This window comes from Aulonocara stuartgranti (assembly GCF_965226115.1).
Source record: "Aulonocara stuartgranti genome assembly, chromosome: 16".
Classification (NCBI taxonomy): Eukaryota; Metazoa; Chordata; class Actinopteri; order Cichliformes; family Cichlidae; genus Aulonocara; species Aulonocara stuartgranti.
The window spans coordinates 36,614,374-36,631,537 of NC_138952.1; the positions used below are offsets into that span (position 1 = coordinate 36,614,374).

The 17,164-nt window shown below is 43.0% G+C and overlaps 1 long non-coding RNA gene across 1 annotated transcript; it reads right to left on the reverse strand.

Moving 5' to 3' along the window:
- Positions 1-1,684: 1,684 nt before the first annotated feature.
- On the reverse strand, positions 1,685-14,513 carry LOC309690717. The gene is made up of 3 exons (XR_014271802.1): positions 13,967-14,513; positions 4,043-4,366; positions 1,685-3,116 (listed from the first exon to the last, which is right to left on the reverse strand). It is a non-coding gene; the product is annotated as an uncharacterized lncRNA (long non-coding RNA).
- Positions 14,514-17,164: the final 2,651 nt, after the last annotated feature.

A 17,164-nucleotide genomic window follows, 5' to 3' on the forward strand; every position in this document is an offset into this window, starting at 1 on the left:
CAGGATTTATTAAATTTAACAGAGTTAGCAGTTAGCAGGAAGTTAGCTCACCAGTTTCCACCTAAACATGATATAGCATGTTCTGACTGAGAGATTTCTGAAACAAATTCAAACGTACAGCTCTGCTGTCACTTCCAACATAAATGAAGACAGGAAACTAAACAGCAGTGACGTTTGTAGGGTTACTGAAGTTGGGCTAGCTGGTATATAATGATGTGCTACGTGGTGGATAGCTACACAGTTTATGTTATGCTGTTAGCATAACATAAACACAGTGAAGCTGGAGGATGAACGCTAACTTCCTCCCCTCGATAAAAGTTAACGTGAGGGTTCCTGATGGTTAGAGACAAATGCAATCGCATGGCAGGATGCTGTAAACGGACCAAACTTCAGTCAGGAGAACAACTGAGATAATCCATCCTAGGGTGACCAACTGTCCTCTTTTCCCTGGACATGTCCACTTTTCATGTTCCGGGATTTTCGAGATTGATAAAAATGTCCGGGTTTTCCTATATTCCGACAGAGGACCCATGTATGTGACGTCATCCCCAAACTGCTGCTTTGTGAGCGCTTGTTCTGTGCTCACAGACGGGACTGACAGCGCGCAGCAATGCGCCTAATGATGTTTAAAAGATCCCAAAGCGCAAGTGCATCTTTTCAGATGTACATCTTTTTGAACTGCAAAAGAAATTTCCCGATGGCCGATGTGTAAAAATAACTCAGTTGTTTGGTGGTGGCTATGGTGGAGCTTCCTCAGAGGCCAGCAGGTTGATGAGGGAAAAGGGAGGCAGGAGGAGCAGAGACCCGAGGCGAGTGTCAGGTGAACTGAACTTCAGGTAAGAAGTTATGACCTGCAGTCTATCTGGGTCAGATATAAACCAAGTTTAGGTGGAGTTTATTTTTGTTGTGCTGACTTTTTACAGTCAGTTACAATAACTCGTACTGTGTACTAGCTAGCATGAAGGAGTTTCTATACAGCTTCTATACAGATGTGTGGTGAGAGGGAAACATGAAGATGAAACCAGGAGATGTCCTTACTGAATCATCAGAGCTGAGCAGGTGATGGAGAAACAGGTTTACCTTTTAGGTGACAGGAATGAAGGGAAGTTATGAACTGTTTCTGTGAGACAAATAACACCAGGATCCTTTTCTAAGTAGCTGACAGCTGGTAACTGCGCAGGGGCGGGTCTAGCAAAGTGTTGCCAGGGGGCCAGGTAGGGCATTAACAGGGAGAGGGGGGCACAAAGAAATACTTTTCTTTCTTATTCTCATTTAAAATGCTTTTAATAAATAATTATCTGAATCTTACGACCAAAGTTTTATCTGACGTAAAATGTATAGAAATCATACATATACCAAAAAGACTGTACATCACTGTCACAACAGCGTTTCATTCAAAGGCTTTATCGCTTTTCCTGTAATACCTGGTGGGCCGGTCTCTAGTCAAAATGCCCGGGCCGATTTTTGTTCCAGTCCAGCCCTCTTTTCTTATGCAGATGAGGCATTATTTCTGTACCATTATTTAATTCCAGAGATTTTTAAGTTTGGGGGTTTTTTTGCACTTGTTGACTTGTAAAAGCCTATATTGTGGAGGTATGTAATAACGACAGGAGAGGTCTCAGTGTCTCATTCCAGCTTTATTAACTGACTCTGTAGAACTTCACATACAGTAAGCGCCAAAATCTCCACCCCAGCACTTCCCTTCAACTTGGGTGTGAGTGAAGACACCTGGTGGTCCGCCACAATATGACATATTTTATTTCACAATTCATTAACCTCACAGAGAAGGCATGGTTTAAATATGTTAAATATGTTTCTTCATGACTGAGCTAAGTGTCCTCGTTTTTGGAAATCAAAACATGGTCATCCTAATCCATCCACAATACGAGGTTAGTCATAACATACTGCTGCATGGGCTGGGCTGCAGTTACATCGGAAGGGTTTAAAAACTGAGCTTTAAAATGAACAGGGTTAATAAAAACCGAGAGAGGCCGACAGTGATCACTGACTGCTTTAGGGGCTTGTTCAGATTAAATAGAACAAGATACAGAGCATTAAAACATGTTAAAAACACAAGAGCCTTATTAAACGCTGAGTAGTCTGGACCCGGAAGCAGGATTCATCACATCATCTCTTAGAGACTGGATTAGGGTAAATTTTTGTCCTGTAAGAAAATATAGACCTCTCTGTGCAAGTGGCAATCCAGGTACCTAACGCTGTCCATCTACACACTTCTTCAGGTTGGCAGTGAGCCCTTCACCATAGCTACTATCTGAAGACAGACCTGTTTTCTTTTCTGTTTGTTTGGTGTTTGTGTTGATTGACTGTGCTGTGAGCTGATCGATTGTTGATGTAGTGGACTTCATTTGTAATCTTCTTGGCAGGGGTGTGGAACTCCAGGCCTCGAGGGAAGGTGTCCTTGAGGGACAGATCTCACCCTGGGTCAACACACCTGAATCAAATGATTAGTTCATCACCAGGCCTCTGGAGAACTTCAGGACATTTAAACCAGCTGTGTTGGATGAAGGACACATCCAAAACCTGCAGGACACTGACCCTTGAAGCCTGGAGTTCCCCATCCCTGTTCTAGTGTGTCTTTTACTTACACAGTTGTGAGAAAGTAGAAGAGGGGAGTGAGGCATGGCACACAGGAGGGAGCATCAATGTCAGGACCTTTGGGTTTTCACAGAAAATTGAGTCTTTGGCACAGAAATCAACACTCAAGCTGTTAGAGGCAACTTAGAGGATTGGAACTTTTGTTGTCATTGTTATTATTATATATCCCATGATTACGTGAAATCCAGCATGTTATTAGAACATATTTCTAAGACCAATCAAAAAAGGATTTGGAAGAAACGTCCAGCTTCTGAAAGTTTTTTTGTTGGGGCTCCTTCATGACAAATTACTCTATCAAAGTCACGCGGCATGTAGCAGTTAGCTTGTGGGACTGCTGAGCTGTTACTGAAGTCCAGGTTCCTTGAAAGTAGCCTTCAACCCATCTGTATTTTTGGGTTTCTTATCTTCCTCTTGACAATATCCCACAAATTCTGGATTGGGTTCAGGTCAGATGAGCAGTTGTTAACATGGTCAGCAGACCATTTGGGGGGTGCCGAGTCCTGTTGGAAAAATAAATGAACATCTCTGTCAGGCTCGATGACTGAAACATGAAGTGCTCTAAAATGTGGTCGACAGCTGTGTTGACTTTGGACTTGATAAAACACAGTGGACGAACCACCACCAACACCAGCATGACACGGCACCTAAATCATCACAGACTGGAAGCTTCACACTGAACTTAAAACACTTTGGATTCTTTGCCTCTCTACTGGATTTCTGAATGAACTATGAGCCATAATAATCACAATGATTACAAAAAGAAGCTTGAATCATTTGACTTTATGTGAAATGAATACAAAATAGTTTATTTTTTGGAATTAAATGATAAAAAAGTGGATGTTTCCAGCAGTCCCTGACAACCCAAACGTGTTGCTTTAATGACTTCATTCTGTGGACTGGGCTATTGTGATGTTACAGCAGGAAAATCGCTGCAACGCTAGAAGCACTATGGTCTAAACACATCTTTGTGTTGTGGCTTTAAAAATTCCATTAATTTTGTTGAAACTACAAACACAGACTGGAAGAAAAACAATATTAAACATTTTAGTACAATAAAAGTTCAGGATTGTGCAAGGATTGAAATGTAAATAATTTTTTACAGTTTTGTCTTGGCACAGTATGAAGTAACAATATGATCTGGGACCACAGGTGGGTTGAGGAGCCAGAAATTGTACTCGAGTAGCATTACTTTAAATTAATATTGCTCATATAATATTACTCTGTGCTGGTTTCATCTCTGTCAGGGTGATGTCTGAAGAAGTCGAGAGGTTTCTGTCTGTGCGTGATTCTTGTGCTGTACAGACTTCCAAGCGTCTCATGTTTGCCATGACAACTTTATAACACTGATGTTTTTTTCTAACTAACACTATAATCCTAAATCACAGTAACCATTAAAGTCAATATAAGTCAGTGTCCAGTGGCTCACAATTTAATGCATAACTGGCATATTTCCCAGCTTTTAAGATGCTCTCCTCTGTGGTCAAGGATGTCCTGAATCTTGAAGTACTGCAGCTGCAATCAGGGTTTTTCATCACTTCCCCGAAACGTTTCTGGATCCCGTCCTGCAGGGTATCAACACACTTCTACACATTTTGCAAGATGACTTAGCCTCCTCAGCTTCTCCAGCAGCTGGTAAAGTGTTGACAGCATGTGCACAGATGATTTCCCTTGGAGGATGTAACGGGCCATGGCAACAGGCTTCATCACAGCAGTGTACTCAGCCAAAAATCCCATTTCAGCAGCATTTAACCTAAAAAGGTTTAAAAAGATAAACCATAGCCATTCTCACAACAATATGATTACTGTGCATTGTCTGTGTGACACAGAGTTACTAAAGAAGTGTGGATTCACCCATTAGTCACACATTAATATTTACAAACAGTACAAGTTCTGTCAACAAGTTCTTGATCGTTAACGGCATGCAAACATTGCAGATTGCTTTCTCTCTATGAATGCGCACAACTCTTTGCACATCAAGGACCACGAAGCTACAACGAGACTGACGGGGTCAGAAAAACTGAAACTTGCTTACTCATGTTCCACTTTGTCGTTAGCGATGATTGACCTGCTGGTTTCATTTCACAGAGCATGACATTTTGCAGACTCTAACTGAGACAACCTCTTGTATGTATCATTAGCAGCTTCTGCAGCAGTGGCTGATGATATAAGGTTGAGCAGATGACACGCACACACATCTTGATACTCCACCTCTAACTGCATCATCAAGAACCCTCCACCCTCCTGTCCATTGGTGGCTTATATATATATAATCCAAAGGCCGTCAAGAAGTTTGAACCACTATCTGATGTCCTGGTCCCTTGAATGGATTTCTTCTAATGCTGCGGTAAGAAAGTCAAACTTTTAAGAGGTCTACAAGTCAGTGCAAAAAAGAGATGTCATCCAGGGACAAGTGACTTGTAGGTGCTGTTTTCTGGCTGTCCAGCAGTCTGTGTGGTAGCAACATAGTTGACAGTGCTCAGTTTTTTCATGGTTATGTTCTTCTTGTTCTTGGCAGCTTCTTGTATTTTTGAGCACAAAGTTTTCCTTGGCATTACACTGAGGTTGCTAGGTTTCCGTGATATTCTTTAGGAGGCTATCTCAGCTATAGGAAATGGTTGGTTGGCCTCACCAACGTAGGTGGTTGTAGGAGGAGCAGAAGTTTCACCTGCGTAGAGCCAATGAGTTCTTCACAGGTGGCTCAGTAGAAGAGGAAGACTTTTGTCTTCCTAGTCTATTTGTTCTGTATAGATCTTAATTTTGTGGGGTTGGGCCCTCTGTTGGCAGAAAAAAGAAATCAGACTATGAAACTACATGTGACTAAGCAGTTTGTATACACTTTAAAAAATATATTTTTCCCCCTTTTTGAAAGAAAAAAAAAGGTCATACCGTCTGTGTGTTTCCACTAAAAAACAAAAATTGTGCCATTCATATCCCGCACAAACAGTTTGTGGTGACTTACTTAGTTCCTCCTACGCCAGGAGGCGCATCGGGCATCGATGTCAGTCAGTGGCGACTGCTTAAGCTTCGTCCCAGGCAATGTCAACGGTTCTCAGATCATCAATAAATGTTCGACGCCATGTGATCTTTGGTTGAGCTTGGTTTCGCTTGCCAGTGCGTGGGAGCCATGTAATGGCAATCTTGGCCGGGCGATAAGGGGGTAGACGTAAAATATGGCCCGCAAAGCGGAAGCGCCTTTCTGCAACAACATTGGCTAAAGGGAGGGTGCCTGCTCTTTGTAAGACCTCTTCATTCGTTGTTCGGTCTCGGTAGGAAATTCTCAGGATTCACCGCAGGCCACGTTGTTGAAGCACTTTCATGTGTCGAGTAATTGCATTTGTTGAGCGCCAGGTTTCACTAGCGTATAGGAAAGACAATGGAGTTCAATAGTCTGATCTTGACCCTAACATTCAGGGAGGTTTGTCTGTGAAGGTTCTCAGTCATCCAGGTCATCGTAGTCAAAGGAGCTTGCAAAGAAAAGCGTCTGGACTTCTTTAAGTTACTTGAAGACGTTTCACCTCTCATCCAAGAAGCTTCTTCAGTTCTAAGGTCAAATGGTGGAGAGTCCCAGATTTAAACCTAGTGGGAGTTTCCCCCCACAGAGGGACAAAAGGACCCCCTGATGATCCTCTAATCGCCTGAGCCAAGGTGTGAAACTGGGTGTGGGTCCCAATCAGAGAGGAGCAAGGATGGTAGCAAGGTGTTTAGCAATGTTATAAGTGGCTGAGTTTTTCCTTCAGACTCTAAGCCTGAAGGGAAAAAGAAGGAACACACACATGTAAAGGAAGCACTCAAAACGTGCGGCTATCCTAAATGGGCGTTCTTAAAGTCAGCAAAGAGGCACAGAAAAGAAGACCAGACACCAGCGAGGGAGGATAAGAAGGACAGACGCAACAACATTGTCATCCCCTATGTAGCCGGTGTATCAGAGAAACTCAGGAGTTTTCTCCAAGCATGACATCCCAGTGTATTTCAGACCCAGCAACACACTCAGACAGAAACTGGTTCACCCGAAAGACAAAACTCCAATACACAAACTTAACAATGTGGTGTATGCTGTACAGTGCAGCGAGGAATGCTCAGACCTCTACATTGGAGAGACCAAACAGCCACTTCACAAGCGCATGGCACAACACAGAAGAGCCACCTCCACAGGACAAGACTCAGCAGTCCATCTGCATCTAAAGGTCGAAGGTCACTCTTGAAAGAGGAGTGAAAGAAGCATCTATGTCCACTGTGAGCGACCATCTTTGAACAGAGGCGGGGTTTACGACACCAACTCTCTGCCATCTATAATCCAGTTCTGAGATCCTTCCCAGACGCCTTAACGCCCACTCACATCCTGGGCCATCTGACCTCAGGAATTCGCATGATAAGGTGGGGCCAGGTTTCACAATGAACTCACCCGAAACTCTGGCTGATTGGGATCCACACCCAGTTTCACACCTTGGCTCAGGCGGTTAGAGGATCATCAGGGGGTCCTTTTGTCCCTCTGTGGGGGGTCACTCCCACTAGGTTTATATCTGGGACTCTCCACCATTTGACCTTAGAACTGAAGAAGCTTCTCGGATGAGAGGTGAAACGTCTTCAAGTAACTAAAAAAGGTCCAGACGCTTTTCTTTGCAAGCTCCTTTGATTCAGGGAGGTTGAGTTCCAAATAGGTTGGAGACGTCGCAGGACACCGACCGCCTTCCCTACTCTGACGTCGACATCTCAGTCAGAGATCCCGTCAATTGAGATGATGCTGCCAAGATATGTGAAATTCTCCACCTCTTCAGCACGTTGTTGGTTGCTCATGACTGGAACGCGGGCACATGCATAGCCAACTTGGTCTTCTCGGCGCTGATTCTTAATCCGACTTTCGTCGCCTCCCTCTGCAGGGCCGTGGTCAACTTTTGGAGGTCTTCCTGATTTTAGTCCGAGTCGAGTCCAAGTCAGTGAGATTACGTGCTTTGTGCCAGGGGACACCTATGCCAGCTTGGTCAACTGATCGTCGCATGATGAAGTCAATTACCGACAGGAAGAGAAAAGGGGATAGCACGCATCCTTGTCGGACGCCAGTACTGATCTTGAAGAAATCTGTGCAGCCGTCATCCATCCGGACGCAGCAACAGGAGTTGGGGTAGAGACTACGAAAGGCATCTATATACTGCTGAGGGACTCCATAGTGGCGTAGGACAGCCCATAGCTTTTTTCTCCTGTTTTGGCTTCCCTTCATTGGCTTCCTGTTAAATCCAGAATTGAATTCAAAATCCTGCTCCTCACATACAAGGTCTTAAATAATCAGGCCCCATCTTATCTCAATGACCTTGTAGTACCATATCACCCTATTAGAGCACTTCGCTCTCCCTCTGCAGGCCTACTTGTTGTTCCTAGAGTATTTAAAAGTAGAATGGGAGGCAGAGCCTTCAGTTTTCAGGCCCCTCTTCTGTGGAACCAGCTTCCAGTTTGGATTCAGGAGACAGACACTATCTCTACTTTCAAGATTAGGCTTAAAACTTTCCTTTTTGCTAAAGCATATAGTTAGGGCTGGACCAGGTGACCCTGAATCCAGGCAGCATGTTGGCACGGTGGTTAGCACTGTTGCTGCACAGCAAGAAGGTCCTGAGTTCAATTCCACCATCAGGCCGGGGTCTTTCTGTGTGGAGTTTGCATGTTCTCCCCGTGTTTGCGTGGGTTCTCTCCGGGTACTCCGGCTTCCTCCCACCGTCCAAAGACATGCAGCTTGTGGGGATAGGTTAATTGGATAATCCAAATTGCCACTAGGTGCGAATGGTTGTCTGTCCCTGTGTGTTGGCCCTGCGACAGACTGGCAACCTGTCCAGGGTGTACCCCGCCTCTCGCCCTATGACAGCTGGGATAGGCTCCAGCGCCCCCCGCGACCCTGAAAAGGACAAGCGGAAGCGAATGGATGGATGGATGAATTGAATTGAATTGAATAGAGTCGGCCGGTGGACGCTGTCAGAGGCCTTCTCGAAGTCAGTGAAATTAATAGAAATCTTTCTTCGGTATTCCAATGTTTGTTCAATGATCATGTGGAGGGTGAAAATTTGCTCAACGCATGACTGGCCACTCTGAAAGCCAGCCTGCTCTTCTCGCAATCGTTCATCCACTGCACGTCGTAACCAATACAAAAGAACGAGGCAAAACACTTTCCCGGGTACCGACAGCAATGTGATGTCTCGCCAGTTGTTACAGTCACCCAAATCACCTTTCTTTGGAAGTTTGATGATGACGCCTTTTGTCCAATCATCAGGTTATTGGTTATTGGTAACTTTATTGTCCTATGTAGGTACATGTGATGTTGACCAGCAGGCGTTTAGGAGTCTTGGAAGGGCGGCTTCCAACTGGGGTCCGCCATGCTTCAGCCTTTCGGGGAGGATTTAATCCAGGCCTGCAGCCTTTCCACGCTTGAGGAGTTGGATCGCTGTCTTGACTTTGGCGGCACTGATTTGTCTGATATCGACAGGAAGGAGGTCCATGGAAGGTGCCAGGTCTTCGGCCTCGAACAGGCGGAGTGGCTCGGGTTGGTTCAGAGTATTGCGGAAGTGTTTGGCCCAGCGTTGGTCTTGTTCCGCTTGTGGCTGAAGAAGTTTGTGGTGATTTCAAAATCAAGATTAAAAAGATGAATATATACAAAGCTAAGCAGCGCTAGCTAAAAGAGTCTTTTAAAAGATGTAACTGGAAGTTTCTCTGACAGCGTTTAGCCTTTCCTCTTAGTTATAAAGTTTACTGAAGAAGGAGTCAGGACAAAGATGATGAAAAGATATTAAAACAGCTTAATTACTGATGAACAGTGGTGGCTCTGGATGATTTTCATGGGGTGGCAAAGGAGGCACAAGAGGTCTAAGCAGGGTGGCACATAGCTGCACACTAAAGTATGTGAAAATCCCCTGTGTGTAAATGGAGTCAACAAAACATCCACAAAAAAAACTTTAAAACGAGTTATTGTATCATATTCTAAGAAAACAAGGTCTATAAGAGGCTTTTCAACAAAGAAGTAATTCGTTTTTACAAGTATTTTAGGGACTAGTATTTTGGGAGGGGGAGGCCCCCGGTTTCCCCTCTGGTAGCTGCCCCTGCTGATGTAGTCTCCAGCAGAGAAAGGGATATTTTTTTCTAACAATCCCCACATACTCAGGTAAAAAAAGAAAACAAAAACCTTTTCTTATAATAAAGTTGCAAACGCAGCAGAAATATACATGTAAATGTGAACAAGGCCTGAGACTGTGATTCTACAACCCAGAGAAGTCAGGCTCCAGTCCTCGAGGGCCGCTGTCCTGAAACCTTTAAACTTGCACACCTGGATAAAATGATCAGGAACTTGACTGCATGCTGAGGTGGTGCTTCAGCCACTTGATTCATGCGTTGGATCAGGGACACAGCTGCTGTAACGTAAGACTGACGTCCACCTACCACAGCAAAGAGCTATTTAGAGCCAAGTGACTGCCACATGTTTCCTCAGGTGAGAAGCTGAGCTGTTGTTCGCTGAAATGTCCGTTTGTTTCGGCTCACACAGGACACACCACACACTTTATATCTGGTCATGTGACTGCACGGCTACATCTGATTGGTGAAAAAGTTACAGGTAGATCCATTGGCAGCATGATTTCTTATTAGCAGTACCTAATGTGTGAAATAAATGATCTGAAAAATTGAACTTTTAGAAGTAAATTTTTTTACCTAAACTTCCTCAAGTAAACGTAACTCGTTACTACCCACCTCTGTCTGGGACGCAGTGTAGTATTTTCATGTTAGTACTGTGAAAAGCATCTCTCAGACGTTTAACAGGGTGATTTTCACCGCGTCACCTGACCTCACCCTGCTCACAGACAGTTCTCGCTGACACTGCTCACACCCTAAACTACCCAGATCGTTTCTTTGTAAACAGCTACTTCCTCATAACAGATGCCATCCTCACATTCCCTCCTGAAAAACTGTCACTGGTTCAAATACACACGAAGAATCATTTTAACAGGGTGTCAGATACAGTTTCCACCTGCAGCACAAACACAGCGTGTTAATGTAAATGCTTTGTTTTCATGAAAAAGTGCAGTCAGATTTCAAGTGTTTTGGGTTGTTCTGTCTTTGTGTCAGTAAGGTCATGACTTTCTGAAAGATTTAAACATAAACTTTGACATTAAAAGAAGACGTGTGCAAATATCTTGTATTCCTGCAGAGCACTGCCTGAGATGGAGGCTTTAGAAAGAAAGCTCTACCACGTCGCCTTCAGGCCTTCAGTTACTGTGAATGAGATCTGTTGTAAAGTGCAGCAGGGAAAGTGATTACTGTAGGTCGACTGGAAATTTTACTTTTACTGATTCCCCCAATAAGAAGGTTTTTTTTTCATAGGCTTTTAAATTATCTCAGTTTAATTTACACATCATCTTGTTCATCAAGATCATTTCCACACGGTCTTTGATTGTAGGGCTGGGCAATATGACCCAAAATTCATATCTCGATATTTTTTAGCTGGATGGCGATATAAGATATATATCTCGATATTTTTTTTAAGCCATAAAGTAAGAACAAAAAGAGAGTTCTTAGTCAAAGCTGTGTCCCAGATGTCACACAGGCACTTTTATTAACATAGAGCAGATGTACATGAAAAATTACTCAAAATTAAATTATGAGCATTCATTAAATAATAATGCTCCATAAATAAAAGAAAACAAGGTTGTTTTTGTGCTAAACAAAGAGCTCACAATTGTGCAGTCAAAATGTAAACTAAAAGACGCTGAGCATAATAACAAAGACAGACAGATTTCACAGCTGCTCTGTTCCCAAGTTTTACTGCGTGACTGACAGCCTGGAGTTTGAAATCCGCTTCATAACCACGTCTCTTACAGGTGCCATTTATGGTCCTTATACACACACAATACGGTAATATTACATTGATGCACAGTACGTATCACTCCGCAAAGCTCTTCGGTAGCCGTAATGCGCCGACAATCTATCAAGCGGTGCAGCTCCGTAGTTTACCAAAGTCGTACTCAAACATTTGTGACAGATTGCTGAGCGCCGTGTTCCACATAAAATCGGTTCGCGGCCATCAAGCACAACCAGAATTCATACATAAGGCGCGCTATCAACTTTTGAGAGAATGCAAGGATTTTAGGGTTAGCGTGGTTAGCTCGTTAGCGCGGTTAGCTCGTTAGCACGTTGACGCCGTCCAGCCCCACGCATGGGGCGATGCGCAGTAACTCGTTAACGGAGATTTGCCGTGTCCGTCTTGTCGCTGCCTGCACGTGAAGCGATGGGGTAGGAGGGGGAGTTGTGTTCAGTGAAGGCGAGGCGGAGTAACGTTGCGTAGAGACAAAAGTGGACGAAAGAGAGGCAAACTTGCGGCTCCACAAGTATAATTATAACGTAACATAGACTATATTGATATAAAGGATATTGTCACATCTTATATCTCGTATAAAAATATATCAATATGTTTTAAAAACTCGATATATCGCCCAGCTCTATTTGATTGGCATGATTTTTGAAACAGAAATGAATTCAGCTGTAAATGAACATGAGCTTGATTGTGATTAGCTACCTACATCCATCAAACCGAGCCGGTGACAATGCATCGCTGCAAACGTTGGAGTGAAATGCAGACACTGGCAGCAGCACAGCATGCAGCAGTGACAGGCTTCTGAGGCTTCTGTCACTGCAGCTCTTTATGCTGCTTTCAAAGCAGGTGATGCAGTGCTGGTAGTGCTGGGAGGCTGTGGTGAATCCACAGGTCTTTAATAAGCTGCTGCTTTGCCACCAAAATAACTCCATTAAAACCACTTACACTACATTACCACTACATTTACTATGATACTTGGCATTATTTAAATTTAAATAATGCCAAGTATTATAGTTTATAGTATAATAGTATATCATAGTATCATATTACTACAGTTTGAAAAATAACTAACAATACTGAATATATTCACTTTTGTTAGGTATTTTTTCAAAATGTCGTAATTCAAACTTTTTTTACACAGAGGTGGCCAAACTACAGAAACTACTGAAGTAGAAGTACTAGATACTAGTAAAAAATACTCAAGTAAAAGTACAGATTCTTAAATGTACTGAAAGTAAAAAAGTAAAGAGTAGCTCTTTGGAGGACGCTTCTGCCAGCTATCTTTTTGCAAAGCTAACTAAACCTTGTGCTTTATTAATGTAATAATAACAAAATGTTAGAAGATGGAAATAAAAACAATTTCAGTCTAAATTTTAATTTTCCTTTAAGGAGTCCCCAAAAGGTTGATTCTGTTCATCTGGATGTTTTCAGAGGGAGAAACGTTTCGTCATCATCAGGTGACGTCTTCAGTCTCAGCTGACTGCAGGTTTCAACCTTAGAAAACCTTAGATTTGCATAATGACTGAAACCAGCCCACTGAAGGAACAATGGGCTGAGACATCACTTCCTTGATCAGTAATATGCAAATTGTCTTGACCACTGATCAATGGTCATGAGTCCCATTCACAGAGTGTTGGGGAATGGCTGCAATCACAGCACTGTAAGATGGTGACAGATGCACCCTTAGGCCCCCTCCTCGACTCAGAGATGGTCTTTCCCTTTAAGGAGGAAAAAACACGAGCTACATTGTAGACAATGGCTTTGCCTCTAACAGGAAAATGAGAAGGGACGAGGTTAAGGTGGATTCAGCAGGTGGAGTAATGGCTCACAACTCACAGTAACTGGTGCGTTGTTTGTAACGCCGTTATTCCCATCACTGGTCTTCAGTGGGGCTAGCATGATGCTGAAATACCGCAACTGAAACGTGTGGACCCCTGCAGTCGTTCCAGTGTTGGGCAAAAACAACAAACTGAAAAAAGCACCGTCAGACTCGAACCCTGGCAGGCACACAGTTTTGCCTCTTTCATATCTTTTTGTGTCTCTCCTGGTGTTTAATACACAAACATGTCTGCCTTTCATGTGTTTCTGTTCAGGCTCAAATCAATTTGATGTTCAAAGGCCTGCAGTGATGAAACAATAACGCCCCTCTAATGTGTTAAACGTAAAGTCAAAGTACAGCTATTTGTTAAAGTAAAGTAGTCAGAGAAAATACTCATGTACAGTCAGAGATGGGCAGTAACGCGTTACTGTAATCTGATTACTTTTGTCAAGTAACGAGTAAAGTAAGGGATTACTATTGCAAAAACGGTAATTAGATTACCGTTACGTTCCCGTAGGAACGCTGCGTTACTGCGTTACTAAAACCGTGATTTTTTGCGAGAATGTCTCACGACAGTGACATAAGCGAGTGCGACGTAAGTGACAACAGCTGTGTGCAGATCAACAATGGATCACATATCGATTGTGGGAGAGAGTATGAGCGTGCAGCGTTTAAAGCGTGGAAGTACTGACCTTACTTTGAGTTTGATTCCATACAAAGTGACAAAAACATTAGTGTCCGCTGTGCGTGGGAAGAAAACTTCTTTTTACAGAAAAAACCCCTAAACTTCCAACAAGCACCGAGTAGCTACGACGTAATGGGAAACTCACAGAGAAACTCACGGATTCTTCCACTGACCGCGGCACACCTGCACCAGGGTAACCCTCCGCCTACCCCACTCCTGCTTTACAGGTGAAAATAGAGCAACAGGACCGCTGAGTCTGTGACTTTATTTATTTTCTGCTGTGTTTTACTTGCATCTATTTGAAAGACTGAGTGTAAACACAAAAAATATTTTATTTTATGAGCTGGAATGTGCAGAAAATAGGTTTAAATGTTAAACTAATTTCTTCCAGTCAGAGAATGTTGCAGATAATTAAATGTTTGCTTGATGCATAAAGTTAAAAGATTAAAACTAATAAAACAAGTTTTAAAAAGAGACTTTTCCATTTGATTACATTTTGTATGATGGATTATGTAGAAAAAGTAGAATTGGGCTGAAAGATCTATCGCTTTATCACCTCTTCAGGTTGTAAATCGTGTTTTTAAAAAGTAACTAAGTAACTAAGTAATCAATTACTTTTGAAAATTAGTAATATGTAAACTAACGGGATTACTTATTTGGGGAAGTAATCAGTAATTAGTTACTGATTACCTTTTTTCAAGTAACTTGACCAACACTGTGTACAGTACAGACACCTTAAAATTGTGCTTAAGTGCAGTAATGAAGTATTTGTGCTTTGTTACTCCCCAGGCCTGTTCCTATAGATAATAACAGGAGCATTTAAAGGCTGTTATACAGCAGGTGACGCTGCAACAGTCTGAACAGATGAGACAGGTTTGACTCTCCCAATACATGAAGAATAACTGATGACAGGGCTGCACTGAGTGCTTATACCCTCCTCTCCACTGAGCACAAGAATGCATTTAAACACAGCTCAGTGCAAGGAGACGCTCTCTGGCACGCTGCGCTGCCTGGCCTGAAGTACTCCGGGCCTAATTGCTGAGTGGAATCAGCTGCACAGAAGGGTGGGCCCTGACATTAAACTTGGTCAGTAAGGTCTTTGTGTGCGAGCAACAGAACCTCTGTAGGTTTTATATGACACGGATGTAAAGACGATCACGTGGGAGGAGCAGCATCTCTGTTATTAGTTCTCCGTCAGTTGGTGAAGGAACCGAGGTAAATGTGGAACCTCCTGTACTGCAGCTCTTGGGTTGTTGTGATGCTGTGCTGTTAGTTTGTGAGGCTGCTACATACCACAGAAAGATTCGTTTTTTGCTGCGTGTTTGAAAGAAAACTGCATCAGATGCCTGTTGGACAACAGTGCACTGCAGGGCTTTTCAAACAGGCAGAGGCTTGACAAGAAGCAGGACTGCTGCCCTTTGGAAAGGGAAGAATTGCGTGTGAAGACAGGAGGGAATTTTTCACAGTGAGATGTGACTGACTAACTCTATTATATCCTCAACCACAGAGCTGTTACAATGAACTCGGGGTTATTTAAGGCAGCTGGTAGAAATCCCCATTTCCCGTCAGGACACTGCAGCATCATAAAAAGAATTTTCAGGAAATGTACTATGCTGCAGTATCTGTGTGCCTATAGTATATATAGTTGTCCCACCTGAGGTTAGCCTAAGGTCGCTAATAATCTGAGCTAGAACGCTTGTTTTTTCTTAAGCTGCACAGATGAGCACATGCATCATTTATGGAATAAAGGTTCATCTTTTCTTGTCTTAAAAACATATTTTACAGCGTCATTATTAAACTTTGGAAAGCAGTCAGTAATGTGATTTATTGAAACATGTGCAACCACACATGAAAACAGAGACAAAAACAGCCCATACAGCAGGTGTTTGCTACGCCCACCCTCCACCCTTCAGCCCAAACTCTCTTAGGAAGCTTTCTTGTAACTGAATTAGGAAAAACTGTGACCTGTGAAAAATACGTACAGGGGCTGCAGTGGACCCTCCTCACTGTTCTTAACACTTAGTTGAACTTCAAGTATGTTATAATTTCGCTGTCCTCTGTGGGGGCTGAAAGACCAACAACAGCTGAAGCAGGTGAACCCCACAGACTGCCTCCACTGAGCAAACTGACACCACACCACCACCCCTGCAACATAATTTCAGCAGAAGTGTGCATATTAATCTAGCAGACTACAGACCACACCTCCTGATGGACTGTTGTAATCAAATCCTGGAGATCAGGCATAAGAAGATCAAACACGTGGAGGAGCGATTAAACAATCTGCCGGTGGACAGATGACTCTCATAAAGATGAGTGAATTTGCCCTGACTAAAGAGACTGTTCGATTGGGCTTTCAGGTAAGAAGATATTGAGCAGGTACTGAAACTGTTTACTCAGGTGAGCAGTTTCAGTACCTGCTGCATATCTTTTAGGACATAGGACAGCCAGACAGTGTCAGGTGCAAACATGGAGTCACAGCACGCCTGCAGTCGGTCCTGCAAACAGAACGAGCGAGGCAGCCAGAGATGTCCCGACAGAAGTACTCACAGAGACTTCAGTGCAAAGACAGACAAAAAGGTGCCCACTACAGTTCAGTGTTGGTGTTAGACTGTCGAGAACAATATGGATTGATTGGATTTGCTAATCCCAATGGCAAGAAAGACAGCTTAAGGAAAGAGAGGTAAACAGTAGGGAACAGCTGCTCTCTTCTATCCTGCATCAGGTCATAGCAGTGAGGAGGAAGAGGGACTCGTCAGCTGATCAAAACCCCATGTTGAAATAAATAAGTCTGTAAACAGACTATATGTTATTGAGTTTATAAAGCACTTAATCAATAAAACACTAAAAAACAAATAAAAACAACAACAAAGTGAAAACAAACAATGACGCTTAGCAAACCATTAGGTCCAAATATGTTTAATCTTTGTACTTACAGGCTCTTTTTCTATTTTCAGCTTTGAGCGCTCATGTTTCAAGCATCCGTGTCACAAAGCAGTTTGAGTTTTCCCAATGAATTGTTTAAAAACTGATATGTGCAGTACTCTGCACAGCCTGCATCCTCTGAGAGAAATCATTTGAGGCATTAATATTTACTAAGGCTGCTGATCACAGCATTGCTGATAATGACTCCATGTATTTTGCACAGCAGCATGATTAAAGCAGGATAATCACCTCAGCTTTGCAATGCAATTCAATTTTATTTGTA